The sequence below is a fragment of the Phyllobates terribilis genome, unplaced genomic scaffold (genome assembly GCF_046119375.1).
Source record: "Phyllobates terribilis strain yellow unplaced genomic scaffold, ASM4611937v1 Scaffold_3__8_contigs__length_932513732, whole genome shotgun sequence".
Classification (NCBI taxonomy): domain Eukaryota; kingdom Metazoa; phylum Chordata; class Amphibia; order Anura; family Dendrobatidae; genus Phyllobates; species Phyllobates terribilis.
In genome coordinates this window covers 549,091,475-549,107,234 of record NW_027362763.1, presented here as the reverse complement: position 1 = coordinate 549,107,234, position 15,760 = coordinate 549,091,475, and positions in this window count along the sequence as shown.

Genomic DNA, 15,760 nt, shown 5'->3' with positions numbered 1-15,760 from the left:
AAAACCACACTTGTATTTCTCGGGCCTACACCAGAATATTTTCAACAGATATATTTGTGTCTGAACAGTCAGGAGACACTACTGTTTTTCTTTACGGCAAAAAATGCAAAAAAGCAGGATAATACAGAGATTTGACCCGTGGAACTGCAAATCCACACTTGTATTTCTCGGGCCTACACCAGACTATTTTCAACAGATATATTTGTGTCTGAACAATCAGGAGACACTACTGTTTTCCTTACGGAAAAAAATGCAAAAAAGCAGGATAATACAGAGATTTGACCCGTGGAACTGCAAAACCACACTTGTATTTCTCGGGCCCACACCAGACTATTTTCAACAGATATATTTGTGTCTGAACAATCCGGAGACACTACTGTTTTTCTTTACGGCAAAAAATGCAAAAAAGCAGGATAATACAGAGATTTGACCCGTAGAACTGCAAAACCACACTTGTATTTCTCGGGCCTACACCAGACTATTTTCAACAGATATATTTGTGTCTGAACAAAGAGGAGACACTACTGTTTTTCTTTACGGCAAAAAATGCAAAAAAGCAGGATAATACAGAGATTTGACCCGTGGAACTGCAAAACCACACTTGTATTTCTCGCGCCTACATCAGACTATTTTCAACAGATATATTTGTGCCTGAACAATCAGGAGACACTACTGTTTCTCTTTACGGCAAGAAATGCCAAAAGAAGGATAATACAGAGATTTAACACGTGGAACTGCAAAACCACACTTGTATTTCTCGCGCCTACATCAAACTATTTTCAACAGATATATTTGAGTCTGAACAATCAGGAGACACTACTGTTTTTCTTTACGGCAAGAAATGCCAAAAGAAGGATAATACAGAGATTTGACACGTGGAACTGCAAAACCACACTTGTATTTCTCGGGCCTACACCAGACTATTTTCAACAGATATATTTGTGTCTGAACAATCAGGAGACACTACTGCTTTTCTTTACGGCAAAAATGCAAAAAAGCAGGATAATACAGAGATTTGACCTGTGTAACTGCAAAACCACAGTTCTAGTAATCTGGCATACACCAGACTATTTTCAACAGATATATTTGTGTCTGAACAATCAGTAGACACTACTGTTTTTCTTTACGGCAAAAAATGCCAAAAGAAGGATAATACAGAGATTGGACCCGTGGAACTGCAAAACCACAGTTCTAGAAATCCCGCCTACACCAGATTATTTTCAACAGATATATTTGTGTCTGAACAATCAGGAGACACTACTGTTTTTCTTTACGGCAAAAAATGCCAAAAGAAGGATTATACAGAGATTTGACCCGTGGAACTGCAAAACCACACTTGTATTTCTCGGGTCTACACCAGACTATTTTCAACAGATATATTTGTGTCTGAACAGTCAGGAGACACTACTGTTTTTCTTTACAGCAAAAAATGCAAAAAAGCAGGATAATACAGAGATTTGACTCGTGGAAATTCAAGGCCACACTTGTATTTCTCGGGCCTACACCAGACTATTTTCAACAGATATATTTGTGTCTGAACAATCAGGAGACACTACTGTTTTTCTTTACGGCAAAAAATGCAAAAAAGCAGGATAATACAGAGATTTGACCCGTGGAACTGGAAAACCACACTTGTATTTCTCGCGCCTACACCAGACTATTTTCAACAGATATATTGTGTCTGAACAATCAGGAGACAGTTCTGTTTTGCTTTACGGCAAAAAATGCAAAAAAGCAGGATAATACAGAGAATTGACCCGTGGAACTGCAAATCACTCTTGTATTTCTCGTGCCTACACCAAACTATTTTCAACAGATATATTTGTGTCCGAATAATCAGGTAACACTAATGTTTTTCTTTACGGCAAAAAATGCCAAAATAAGGATAATACAGAGATCTGACCCGTGGAACTGCAAAACCACAGTTCTAGTAATCTCGCCTACACCAGACTATTTTCAACAGATATATTTGAGTCTGAACAATCAGGAGACACTACTGTTTTTCTTTACGGCAAAAAATGCAAAAAAGCAGGATAATACAGAGATTTGACCCGTGGAACTGCAAAACCACAGTTGTATTTCTCGGGCCTACACCAGACTATTTTCAACAGATATATTTGTGTCTGAACAATCAGGAGACACTACAGTTTTTCTTTACGGCAAAAAATGCAAAAAAGCAGGATAATACAGAGATTTGACTCGTGGAACTGCAAAACCACACTTGTATTTCTTGCGCCTACATCAGACTATTTTCAACAGATATATTTGTGTCTGAACAATCAGGAAACACTACTGTTTTTCTTTACGGCAAGAAATGCGAAAAGAAGGATAATACAGAGATTTGACACATGGAACTGCAAAACCACACTTGTATTTCTCGGGCCTACACCAGACTATTTTCAACAGATATATTTGTGTCTGAACAATCAGGAGACACTACTGTTTTTCTTTATGGCAAAAAATGTCAAAAGAAGGATAATACAGAGATTTGACCTGTGTAACTGAAAGACCACAGTTCTAGTAATCTCGCCTACACCAGACTATTTTCAACAGATATATTTGTGTCTGAACAATCAGGAGACACTGCTGTTTTTCTTTAGAGCAAAACTGCCAAAAGAAGGATAATACAAAGATTTGACCCGTGGAACTGCAAAACCACACTTGTATTTCTCGGGCCTACACCAGACTATTTTCAACATATATATTTGTGTCTGAACAAACAGGAGACAATACTGTTTTTCTTTACGGCAAAAAATGCAAAAAAGCAGGATAATACAGAGATTTGACCCGTGGAACTGCAAAACCACTCTTGTATTTTTCACGCCTACATCAGACTATTTTCAACAGATATATTTGTGTCTGAACAATCAGGAGACACTACTGTTTTTCTTTACGGCAAGAAATGCCAAAAGAAGGATAATACAGAGATTTGACACGTGGAACTGCAAAACCACACTTGTATTTCTCACGCCTACATCAGACTATTTTCAACAGATATATTTGTGTCTGAACAATCAGGAGACACTTCTGTTTTTCTTTACGGCAAGAAATGCCAAAAGAAGGATAATACAGAGATTTGACACGTGGAACTGCAAAACCACACTTGTATTTCTCGGGCCTACACCAGACTATTTTCAACAGATATATTTGTGTCTGAACAATCAGGAGACACTACTGTTTTTCTTTATGGCAAAAATGCAAAAAAGCAGGGTAATACAGAGATTTGACCCGTGGAACTGCAAAACCACAGTACTGGTAATCTGGCATACACCAGACTATTTTCAACAGATATATTTGTGTCTGAACAATCAGGAGACACTACTGTTTTTCCTTACGGCAAAAAATGCCAAAAGATGGATAATACAGAGATTTGACCCGTGGAACTGCAAAACCACAGTTGTATTTCTCGGGCCTACACCAGACTATTTTCAACAGATATATTTGTGTCTGAACAATCAGGAGACACTACAGTTTTTCTTTACGGCAAAAAATGCAAAAAAGCAGGATAATACAGAGATTTGACTCGTGGAACTGCAAAACCACACTTGTATTTCTTGCGCCTACATCAGACTATTTTCAACAGATATATTTGTGTCTGAACAATCAGGAAACACTACTGTTTTTCTTTACGGCAAGAAATGCGAAAAGAAGGATAATACAGAGATTTGACACATGGAACTGCAAAACCACACTTGTATTTCTCGGGCCTACACCAGACTATTTTCAACAGATATATTTGTGTCTGAACAATCAGGAGACACTACTGTTTTTCTTTATGGCAAAAAATGTCAAAAGAAGGATAATACAGAGATTTGACCTGTGTAACTGAAAGACCACAGTTCTAGTAATCTCGCCTACACCAGACTATTTTCAACAGATATATTTGTGTCTGAACAATCAGGAGACACTGCTGTTTTTCTTTAGAGCAAAACTGCCAAAAGAAGGATAATACAAAGATTTGACCCGTGGAACTGCAAAACCACACTTGTATTTCTCGGGCCTACACCAGACTATTTTCAACATATATATTTGTGTCTGAACAAACAGGAGACAATACTGTTTTTCTTTACGGCAAAAAATGCAAAAAAGCAGGATAATACAGAGATTTGACCCGTGGAACTGCAAAACCACTCTTGTATTTTTCACGCCTACATCAGACTATTTTCAACAGATATATTTGTGTCTGAACAATCAGGAGACACTACTGTTTTTCTTTACGGCAAGAAATGCCAAAAGAAGGATAATACAGAGATTTGACACGTGGAACTGCAAAACCACACTTGTATTTCTCACGCCTACATCAGACTATTTTCAACAGATATATTTGTGTCTGAACAATCAGGAGACACTTCTGTTTTTCTTTACGGCAAGAAATGCCAAAAGAAGGATAATACAGAGATTTGACACGTGGAACTGCAAAACCACACTTGTATTTCTCGGGCCTACACCAGACTATTTTCAACAGATATATTTGTGTCTGAACAATCAGGAGACACTACTGCTTTTCTTTATGGCAAAAATGCAAAAAAGCAGGGTAATACAGAGATTTGACCCGTGGAACTGCAAAACCACAGTACTGGTAATCTGGCATACACCAGACTATTTTCAACAGATATATTTGTGTCTGAACAATCAGGAGACACTACTGTTTTTCCTTACGGCAAAAAATGCCAAAAGATGGATAATACAGAGATTGGACCAGTGGAACTGCAAAACCACAGTTGTATTTCTCGGGCCTACACCAGACTATTTTCAACAGATATATTTGTGTCTGAACAAACAGGAGACACTACAGTTTTTCTTTACGTCAAAAAATGCAAAAAAGCAGGATAATACAGAGATTTGACCCGTGGAACTGCAAAACCACAGTTGTATTTCTCGGGCCTACACCAGACTATTTTCAACAGATATATTTGTGTCTGAACAAACAGGAGACACTACAGTTTTTCTTTACGTCAAAAAATGCAAAAAAGCAGGATAATACAGAGATTTGACCCGTGGAACTGCAAAACCACACTTGTATTTCTCGGGCCTACACCAGACTATTTTCAACAGATATATTTGTGTCTGAACAAACAGGAGACACTACTGTTTTTCTTTTTTTCTTTACGGCAAAAAATGCAAAAAAGCAGGATTATACAGAGATTTGACCCGTGGAACTGCAAAACCACACTTGTATTTCTCGCGCCAAGATCAGACTATTTTCAACAGATATATTTGTGTCTGAACAATTAGGAGAAACTACTGTTTTTCTTTACGGCAAGAAATGCCAAAAGAAGGATAATACAGAGATTTGACACGTGGAACTGCAAAACCACAGTTGTATTTCTCGGGCCTACACCAGACTATTTTCAACAGATATATTTGTGTCTGAACAATAAGGAGACACTACTGTTTTTCTATACAGCAAAAAATGCAAAAAAGCAGGATAATACAGAGAATTGACCCGTGGAACTGCAAATCACTCTTGTATTTCTCGTGCCTACACCAAACTATTTTCAACAGATATATTTGTGTCCGAATAATCAGGTAACACTAATGTTTTTCTTTACGGCAAAAAATGCCAAAATAAGGATAATACAGAGATCTGACCCGTGGAACTGCAAAACCACAGTTCTAGTAATCTCGCCTACACCAGACTATTTTCAACAGATATATTTGAGTCTGAACAATCAGGAGACACTACTGTTTTTCTTTACGGCAAAAAATGCAAAAAAGCAGGATAATACAGAGATTTGACCCGTGGAACTGCAAAACCACAGTTGTATTTCTCGGGCCTACACCAGACTATTTTCAACAGATATATTTGTGTCTGAACAATCAGGAGACACTACAGTTTTTCTTTACGGCAAAAAATGCAAAAAAGCAGGATAATACAGAGATTTGACTCGTGGAACTGCAAAACCACACTTGTATTTCTTGCGCCTACATCAGACTATTTTCAACAGATATATTTGTGTCTGAACAATCAGGAAACACTACTGTTTTTCTTTACGGCAAGAAATGCGAAAAGAAGGATAATACAGAGATTTGACACATGGAACTGCAAAACCACACTTGTATTTCTCGGGCCTACACCAGACTATTTTCAACAGATATATTTGTGTCTGAACAATCAGGAGACACTACTGTTTTTCTTTATGGCAAAAAATGTCAAAAGAAGGATAATACAGAGATTTGACCTGTGTAACTGAAAGACCACAGTTCTAGTAATCTCGCCTACACCAGACTATTTTCAACAGATATATTTGTGTCTGAACAATCAGGAGACACTGCTGTTTTTCTTTAGAGCAAAACTGCCAAAAGAAGGATAATACAAAGATTTGACCCGTGGAACTGCAAAACCACACTTGTATTTCTCGGGCCTACACCAGACTATTTTCAACATATATATTTGTGTCTGAACAAACAGGAGACAATACTGTTTTTCTTTACGGCAAAAAATGCAAAAAAGCAGGATAATACAGAGATTTGACCCGTGGAACTGCAAAACCACTCTTGTATTTTTCACGCCTACATCAGACTATTTTCAACAGATATATTTGTGTCTGAACAATCAGGAGACACTACTGTTTTTCTTTACGGCCAGAAATGCCAAAAGAAGGATAATACAGAGATTTGACACGTGGAACTGCAAAACCACACTTGTATTTCTCACGCCTACATCAGACTATTTTCAACAGATATATTTGTGTCTGAACAATGAGGAGACACTTCTGTTTTTCTTTACGGCAAGAAATGCCAAAAGAAGGATAATACAGAGATTTGACACGTGGAACTGCAAAACCACACTTGTATTTCTCGGGCCTACACCAGACTATTTTCAACAGATATATTTGTGTCTGAACAATCAGGAGACACTACTGTTTTTCTTTATGGCAAAAATGCAAAAAAGCAGGGTAATACAGAGATTTGACCCGTGGAACTGCAAAACCACAGTACTGGTAATCTGGCATACACCAGACTATTTTCAACAGATATATTTGTGTCTGAACAATCAGGAGACACTACTGTTTTTCCTTACGGCAAAAAATGCCAAAAGATGGATAATACAGAGATTGGACCAGTGAAACTTCAAAACTACAGTTCTAGAAATCTCGCCTACACCAGACCATTTTCAACGATATATTTGTGTCTGAACAATCAGGAGACACTACTGTTTTTCTTTACGGCAAAAAATGCCAAAAGAAGGATGATACAGAGATTTGACCCATGGAACTGCAAAACCACACTTGTATTTCTCAGGCCTACACTAGACTATTTTCCACAGATATATTTGTGTCTGAACCGTCAGGAGACACTACTGTTTTTCTTTACGGCAAAAAATGCAAAAAAGCAGGATAATACAGAGATTTGACTCGTGGAACTGCAAAGCCACACTTGTATTTCGCGGGCCTACAGCAGACTATTTTCAACAGATATATTTGTGTCTGTACAATCAGGAGACACTACTGTTTTTTCTTTACGGCAAAAAATGCAAAAAAGCAGGATAATACAGAGATTTGACCCGTGGAACTGCAAAACCACACTTGTATTTCTCGCGCCTACACCAGACTATTTTCAACAGATATATTGTGTCTGAACAATCAGGAGACAGTACTGTTTTGCTTTACGGCAAAAAATGCAAAAAAGCAGGATAATACAGAGATTTGACCCGTGGAACAACAAAATCACACTTGTATTTCTCGGGCCTACATCAGACTATTTTCAACAGATATATTTGTGTCTGAACAAACAGGAGACAATACTGTTTTTCTTTATGGCAAAAAATGCAAAAAAGCAGGATAATACAGAGATTTGACCCGTGGAACTGCAAAACCACACTTGTATTTTTCGCGCCTACATCAGACTATTTTCAACAGATATATTTGTGTCTGAACAATCAGGAGACACTACTGTTTTTCTTTACGGCAAGAAATGCCAAAAGAAGGATAATACAGAGATTTGACACGTGGAACTGCAAAACCACACTTGTATTTCTCGCGCCTACATCAGACTATTTTCAACAGATATATTTGTGTCTGAACAATCAGGAGACACTACTGTTTTTCTTTACGGCAAGAAATGCCAAAAGAAGGATAATACAGAGATTTGACACGTGGAACTGCAAAAACCACACTTGTATTTCTCGGGCCTACACCAGACTATTTTCAACAGATATATTTGTGTCTGAACAATCAGGAGACACTACTGTTTTTCTTTATGGCAAAAATGCAAAAAAGCAGGATAATACAGAGATTTGACCCGTGGAACTGCAAAACCACAGTTCTAGTAATCTGGCATACACCAGACTATTTTCAACAGATATATTTGTGTCTGAACAATCAGGAGACACTACTGTTTTTCCTTACAGCAAAAAATGCCAAAAGAAGAATAATACAGAGATTGGACCCATGGAACTTCAAAACTACAGTTCTAGAAATCTCGACTACACCAGGCTATTTTCAACAGATATATTTTTGTCTGAACAATCAGGAGACACTACTGTTTTTCTTTACGGCAAAAAATGCCAAAAGAAGGATAATACAGAGACTTGACCCGTGGAACTGCAAAACCACACTTGTATTTCTCGGGCCTACACCAGACTATTTTCAACAGATATATTTGTGTCTGAACAGTCAGGAGACACTACTGTTTTTCTTTACGGCAAAAAATGCAAAAAAGCAGGATAATACAGAGATTTGACTCGTGGAACTGCAAAGCCACACTTGTATTTCTCGGGCCTACACCGGACTATTTTCAACAGATATATTTGAGTCTGAACAATCAGGAGACACTACTGTTTCTCTTTATGGCAAAAAATGCAAAAAAGCAGGATAATACAGAGATTTGACCCGTGGAACTGCAAAACCACAGTTGTATTTCTCGGGCCTACACCAGACTATTTTCAACAGATATATTTGTGTCTGAACAATCAGGAGACACTACAGTTTTTCTTTACGGCAAAAAATGCAAAAAAGCAGGATAATACAGAGATTTGACCCGTGGAACTGCAAAACCACACTTGTATTTCTCGCACCTACATCAGACTATTTTCAACAGATATATTTGTGTCTGAACAATCAGGAGACACTACTGTTTTTCTTTACGGCAAGAAATGCGAAAAGAAGGATAATACAGAGATTTGACACGTGGAACTGCAAAACCACACTTGTATTTCTCGGGCCTACACCAGACTATTTTCAACAGATATATTTGTGTCTGAACAATCAGGAGACACTACTGTTTTTCTTTACGGCAAAAAATGCAAAAAAGCAGGATAATACAGAGATTTGACCCGTGGAACTGCAAAACCACAGTTCTAGTAATCTGGCATACACCAGACTATTTTCAACAGATATATTTGTGTCTGAACAATTAGGAGACACTACTGTTTTTCTTTACGGCAAAAAATGCCAAAAGAAGGATAATACAGAGATTGGACCCGTGGAACTGCAAAACCACAGTTCTAGAAATCTCGCCTATACCAGACTATTTTCAACAGATATATTTGTGTCTGAACAATCAGGAGACACTACTGTTTTTCTTTACGGCAAAAAATGCCAAAAGAAGGATAATACAGAGATTTGACCCGTGGAACTGCAAAACCACACTTGTATTTCTCGGGCCTACACCAGACTATTTTCAACAGATATATTTGTGTCTGAACAGTCAGGAGACACTACTGTTTTTCTTTACGGCAAAAAATGCAAAAAAGCAGGATAATACAGAGATTTGACTCGTGGAACTGCAAAGCAACACTTGTATTTCTCGGGCCTACACCAGACTATTTTCAACAGATATATTTGTGTCTGAAGAATCAGGTAACACTACTGTTTTTCTTTACGGCAAAAAATGCCAAAAGCAGGATAATACAGAGATTTGACCTGTGGAACTGAAAAACCACAGTTCTAGTAATCTCACCTACACCAGACTATTTTCAACAGATATATTTGTGTCTGAACAATCAGGAGACACTGCTGTTTTTCTTTAGAGCAAAAATTGCCAAAAGAAGGATAATACAAAGATTTGACCCGTGGAACTGCAAAACCACACTTGTATTTCTCGGGCCTACACCAGACTATTTTCAACAGATATATTTGTGTCTGAGCAAACAGGAGACACTACTGTTTTTCTTTACGGCAAAAAATGCAAAAAAGCAGGATAATACAGAGATTTGACACGTGGAACTGCAAAACCACACTTTTATTTTTCGCTCCTACATCAGACTATTTTCAACAGATATATTTGTGTCTGAACAATTAGGAGACACTACTGTTTTTCTTTACGGCAAGAAATGCCAAAAGAAGGATAATACAGAGATTTGACACGTGTAACTGCAAAACCACACTTGTATTTCTCGCGCCTACATCAGACTATTTTCAACAGATATATTTGTGTCTGAACAATCAGGAGACACTACTGTTTTTCTTTACGGCAAGAAATGCCAAAAGAAGGATAATACAGAGATTTGACACGTGGAACTGCAAAACCACACTTGTATTTCTCGGGCCTACACCAGACTATTTTCAACAGATATATTTGTGTCTGAACAATCAGGAGACACTACTGTTTTTCTTTATGGCAAAAATGCAAAAAAGCAGGGTAATACAGAGATTTGACCCGTGGAACTGAAAAACCACAGTTCTAGTAATCTGGCATACACCAGACTATTTTCAACAGATATATTTGTGTCTGAACAATCAGGAGACACTACTGTTTTTCCTTATGGCAAAAAATGCCAAAAGATGGATAATACAGAGATTGGACCAGTGAAACTTCAAAACTACAGTTCTAGAAATCTCGCCTACACCAGACCATTTTCAACAGATATATTTGTGTATGAACAATCAGGAGACACTACTGTTTTTCTTTACGGCAAAAAATGCCATAAGAGGGATGATACAGAGATTTGACCCATGGAACTGCAAAACCACACTTGTATTTCTCGGGCCTACACTAGACTATTTTCCACAGATATATTTGTGTCTGAACCGTCAGGAGAAACTACTGTTTTTCTTTACGGCAAAAAATGCAAAAAAGCAGGATAATACAGAGATTTGACTCGTGGAACTGCAAAGCCACACTTGTATTTCGCGGGCCTACACAAGACTATTTTCAACAGATATATTTGTGTCTGAACAATCAGGAGACACTACTGTTTTTTCTTTATGGCAAAAAATGCAAAAAAGCAGGATAATACAGAGATTTGACCCGTGGAACTGCAAAACCACACTTGTATTTCTCGCGCCTACACCAGACTATTTTCAACAGATATATTGTGTCTGAACAATCAGGAGACAGTACTGTTTTGCTCTACGGCAAAAAATGCAAAAAAGCAGTATAATACAGAGATTTGACCCGTGGAACAGCAAAATCACACTTGTATTTCTCGGGCCTACACCAGACTATTTTCAACAGATATATTTGTGTCTGAACAATCAGGAGACACTACTGTTTTTCTTTACGGCAAAAAATGCAAAAAAGCAGGATAATACAGAGATTTGACCCGTGGAACTGCAAAACCACACTTGTATTTCTCGGGCCTACACCAGACTATTTTCAACAGATATATTTGTGTCTGAATAATCAGCAGACACTACTGTTTTTCTTTACGGCAAAAAATTCCAAAAGCAGGATAATACAGAGATTTGATCCGTGGAACTGCAAAGCCACAGTTCTGGTAATCTGGCCTACACCAGACTATTTTCAACAGATATATTTGTGTCTGAACAATCAGGAGATACTACTGTTTTTCTTTACGGCACAAAATGCAAAAAAGCAGGATAATACAGAGATTTGACCCGTGGAATCTGCAAAACCACACTTGTATTTCTCGGGCCTACATCAGGCTATTTTCAACAGATATATTTGTGTCTGAACAATAAGGAGACACTACTGTTTTTCTATACAGCAAAAAATGCAAAAAAGCAGGATAATAAAGAGAATTGACCCGTGGAACTGCAAATCACTCTTGTATTTCTCGTGCCTACACCAAACTATTTTCAACAGATATATTTGTGTCCGAATAATCAGGTAACACTAATGTTTTTCTTTATGGCAAAAAATGCCAAAAGAAGGATAATACAGAGATTTGACCCGTGGAACTGCAAAACCACAGTTCTAGTAATCTCGCCTACACCAGACTATTTTCAACAGATATATTTGTGTCTGAACAATCAGGAGACACTACTATTTTTCTTTACGGCAAAAAATGCAAAAAAGCAGGATAATACAGAGATTTGACCCGTGGAACTGCAAAACCACAGTTGTATTTCTCGGGCCTACACCAGACTATTTTCAACAGATATATTTGTGTCTGAACAAACAGGAGACACTACAGTTTTTCTTTACGTCAAAAAATGCAAAAAAGCAGGATAATACAGAGATTTGACCCGTGGAACTGCAAAACCACACTTGTATTTCTCGGGCCTACACCAGACTATTTTCAACAGATATATTTGTGTCTGAACAAACAGGAGACACTACTGTTTTTCTTTACGGCAAAAAATGCAAAAAAGCAGGATTATACAGAGATTTGACCCGTGGAACTGCAAAACCACACTTGTATTTCTCGCGCCAACATCAGACTATTTTCAACAGATATATTTGTGTCTGAACAATTAGGAGAAACTACTGTTTTTCTTTACGGCAAGAAATGCCAAAAGAAGGATAATACAGAGATTTGACACGTGGAACTGCAAAACCACAGTTGTATTTCTCGGGCCTACACCAGACTATTTTCAACAGATATATTTGTGTCTGAACAATAAGGAGACACTACTGTTTTTCTATACAGCAAAAAATGCAAAAAAGCAGGATAATACAGAGAATTGACCCGTGGAACTGCAAATCACTCTTGTATTTCTCGTGCCTACACCAAACTATTTTCAACAGATATATTTGTGTCCGAATAATCAGGTAACACTAATGTTTTTCTTTACGGCAAAAAATGCCAAAATAAGGATAATACAGAGATCTGACCCGTGGAACTGCAAAACCACAGTTCTAGTAATCTCGCCTACACCAGACTATTTTCAACAGATATATTTGAGTCTGAACAATCAGGAGACACTACTGTTTTTCTTTACGGCAAAAAATGCAAAAAAGCAGGATAATACAGAGATTTGACCCGTGGAACTGCAAAACCACAGTTGTATTTCTCGGTCCTACACCAGACTATTTTCAACAGATATATTTGTGTCTGAACAATCAGGAGACACTACAGTTTTTCTTTACGGCAAAAAATGCAAAAAAGCAGGATAATACAGAGATTTGACTCGTGGAACTGCAAAACCACACTTGTATTTCTCGCGCCTACATCAGACTATTTTCAACAGATATATTTGTGTCTGAACAATCAGGAAACACTACTGTTTTTCTTTACGGCAAGAAATGCGAAAAGAAGGATAATACAGAGATTTGACACATGGAACTGCAAAACCACACTTGTATTTCTCGGGCCTACACCAGACTATTTTCAACAGATATATTTGTGTCTGAACAATCAGGAGACACTACTGTTTTTCTTTATGGCAAAAAATGTCAAAAGAAGGATAATACAGAGATTTGACCTGTGTAACTGAAAGACCACAGTTCTAGTAATCTCGCCTACACCAGACTATTTTCAACAGATATATTTGTGTCTGAACAATCAGGAGACACTGCTGTTTTTCTTTAGAGCAAAAACTGCCAAAAGAAGGATAATACAAAGATTTGACCCGTGGAACTGCAAAACCACACTTGTATTTCTCGGGCCTACACCAGACTATTTTCAACATATATATTTGTGTCTGAACAAACAGGAGACAATACTGTTTTTCTTTACGGCAAAAAATGCAAAAAAGCAGGATAATACAGAGATTTGACCCGTGGAACTGCAAAACCACACTTGTATTTTTCACGCCTACATCAGACTATTTTCAACAGATATATTTGTGTCTGAACAATCAGGAGACACTACTGTTTTTCTTTACGGCAAGAAATGCCAAAAGAAGGATAATACAGAGATTTGACACGTGGAACTGCAAAACCACACTTGTATTTCTCGCGCCTACATCAGACTATTTTCAACAGATATATTTGTGTCTGAACAATCAGGAGACACTTCTGTTTTTCTTTACGGCAAGAAATGCCAAAAGAAGGATAATACAGAGATTTGACACGTGGAACTGCAAAACCACACTTGTATTTCTCGGGCCTACACCAGACTATTTTCAACAGATATATTTGTGTCTGAACAATCCGGAGACACTACTGTTTTTCTTTATGGCAAAAATGCAAAAAAGCAGGGTAATACAGAGATTTGACCCATGGAACTGCAAAACCACAGTACTGGTAATCTGGCATACACCAGACTATTTTCAACAGATATATTTGTGTCTGAACAATCAGGAGACACTACTGTTTTTCCTTACAGCAAAAAATGCCAAAAGATGGATAATACAGAGATTGGACCAGTGAAACTTCAAAACTACAGTTCTAGAAATCTCGCCTACACCAGACCATTTTCAACGATATATTTGTGTCTGAACAATCAGGAGACACTACTGTTTTTCTTTACGGCAAAAAATGCCAAAAGAAGGATGATACAGAGATTTGACCCATGGAACTGCAAAACCACACTTGTATTTCTCGGGCCTACACTAGACTATTTTCCACAGATATATTTGTGTCTGAACCGTCAGGAGACACTACTGTTTTTCTTTACGGCAAAAAATGCAAAAAAGCAGGATAATACAGAGATTTGACTCGTGGAACTGCAAAGCCACACTTGTATTTCGCGGGCCTACAGCAGACTATTTTCAACAGATATATTTGTGTCTGTACAATCAGGAGACACTACTGTTTTTTCTTTACGGCAAAAAATGCAAAAAAGCAGGATAATACAGAGATTTGACCCGTGGAACTGCAAAACCACACTTGTATTTCTCGCGCCTACACCAGACTATTTTCAACAGATATATTGTGTCTGAACAATCAGGAGACAGTACTGTTTTGCTTTACGGCAAAAAATGCAAAAAAGCAGGATAATACAGAGATTTGACCCGTGGAACAACAAAATCACACTTGTATTTCTCGGGCCTACATCAGACTATTTTCAACAGATATATTTGTGTCTGAACAAACAGGAGACAATACTGTTTTTCTTTACGGCAAAAAATGCAAAAAAGCAGGATAATACAGAGATTTGACCCGTGGAACTGCAAAACCACACTTGTATTTTTCGCGCCTACATCAGACTATTTTCAACAGATATATTTGTGTCTGAACAATCAGGAGACACTACTGTTTTTCTTTACGGCAAGAAATGCCAAAAGAAGGATAATACAGAGATTTGACACGTGGAACTGCAAAACCACACTTGTATTTCTCGCGCCTACATCAGACTATTTTCAACAGATATATTTGTGTCTGAACAATCAGGAGACACTACTGTTTTTCTTTACGGCAAGAAATGCCAAAAGAAGGATAATACAGAGATTTGACACCTGGAACTGCAAAAACCACACTTGTATTTCTCGGGCCTACACCAGACTATTTTCAACAGATATATTTGTGTCTGACCAATCAATAGACACTACTGTTTTTCTTTATGGCAAAAATGCAAAAAAGCAGGATAATACAGAGATTTGACCCGTGGAACTGCAAAACCACAGTTCTAGTAATCTGGCATACACCAGACAATTTTCAACAGATATATTTGTGTCTGAACAATCAGGAGACACTACTGTTTTTCCTTACGGCAAAAAATGCCAAAAGAAGAATAATACAGAGATTG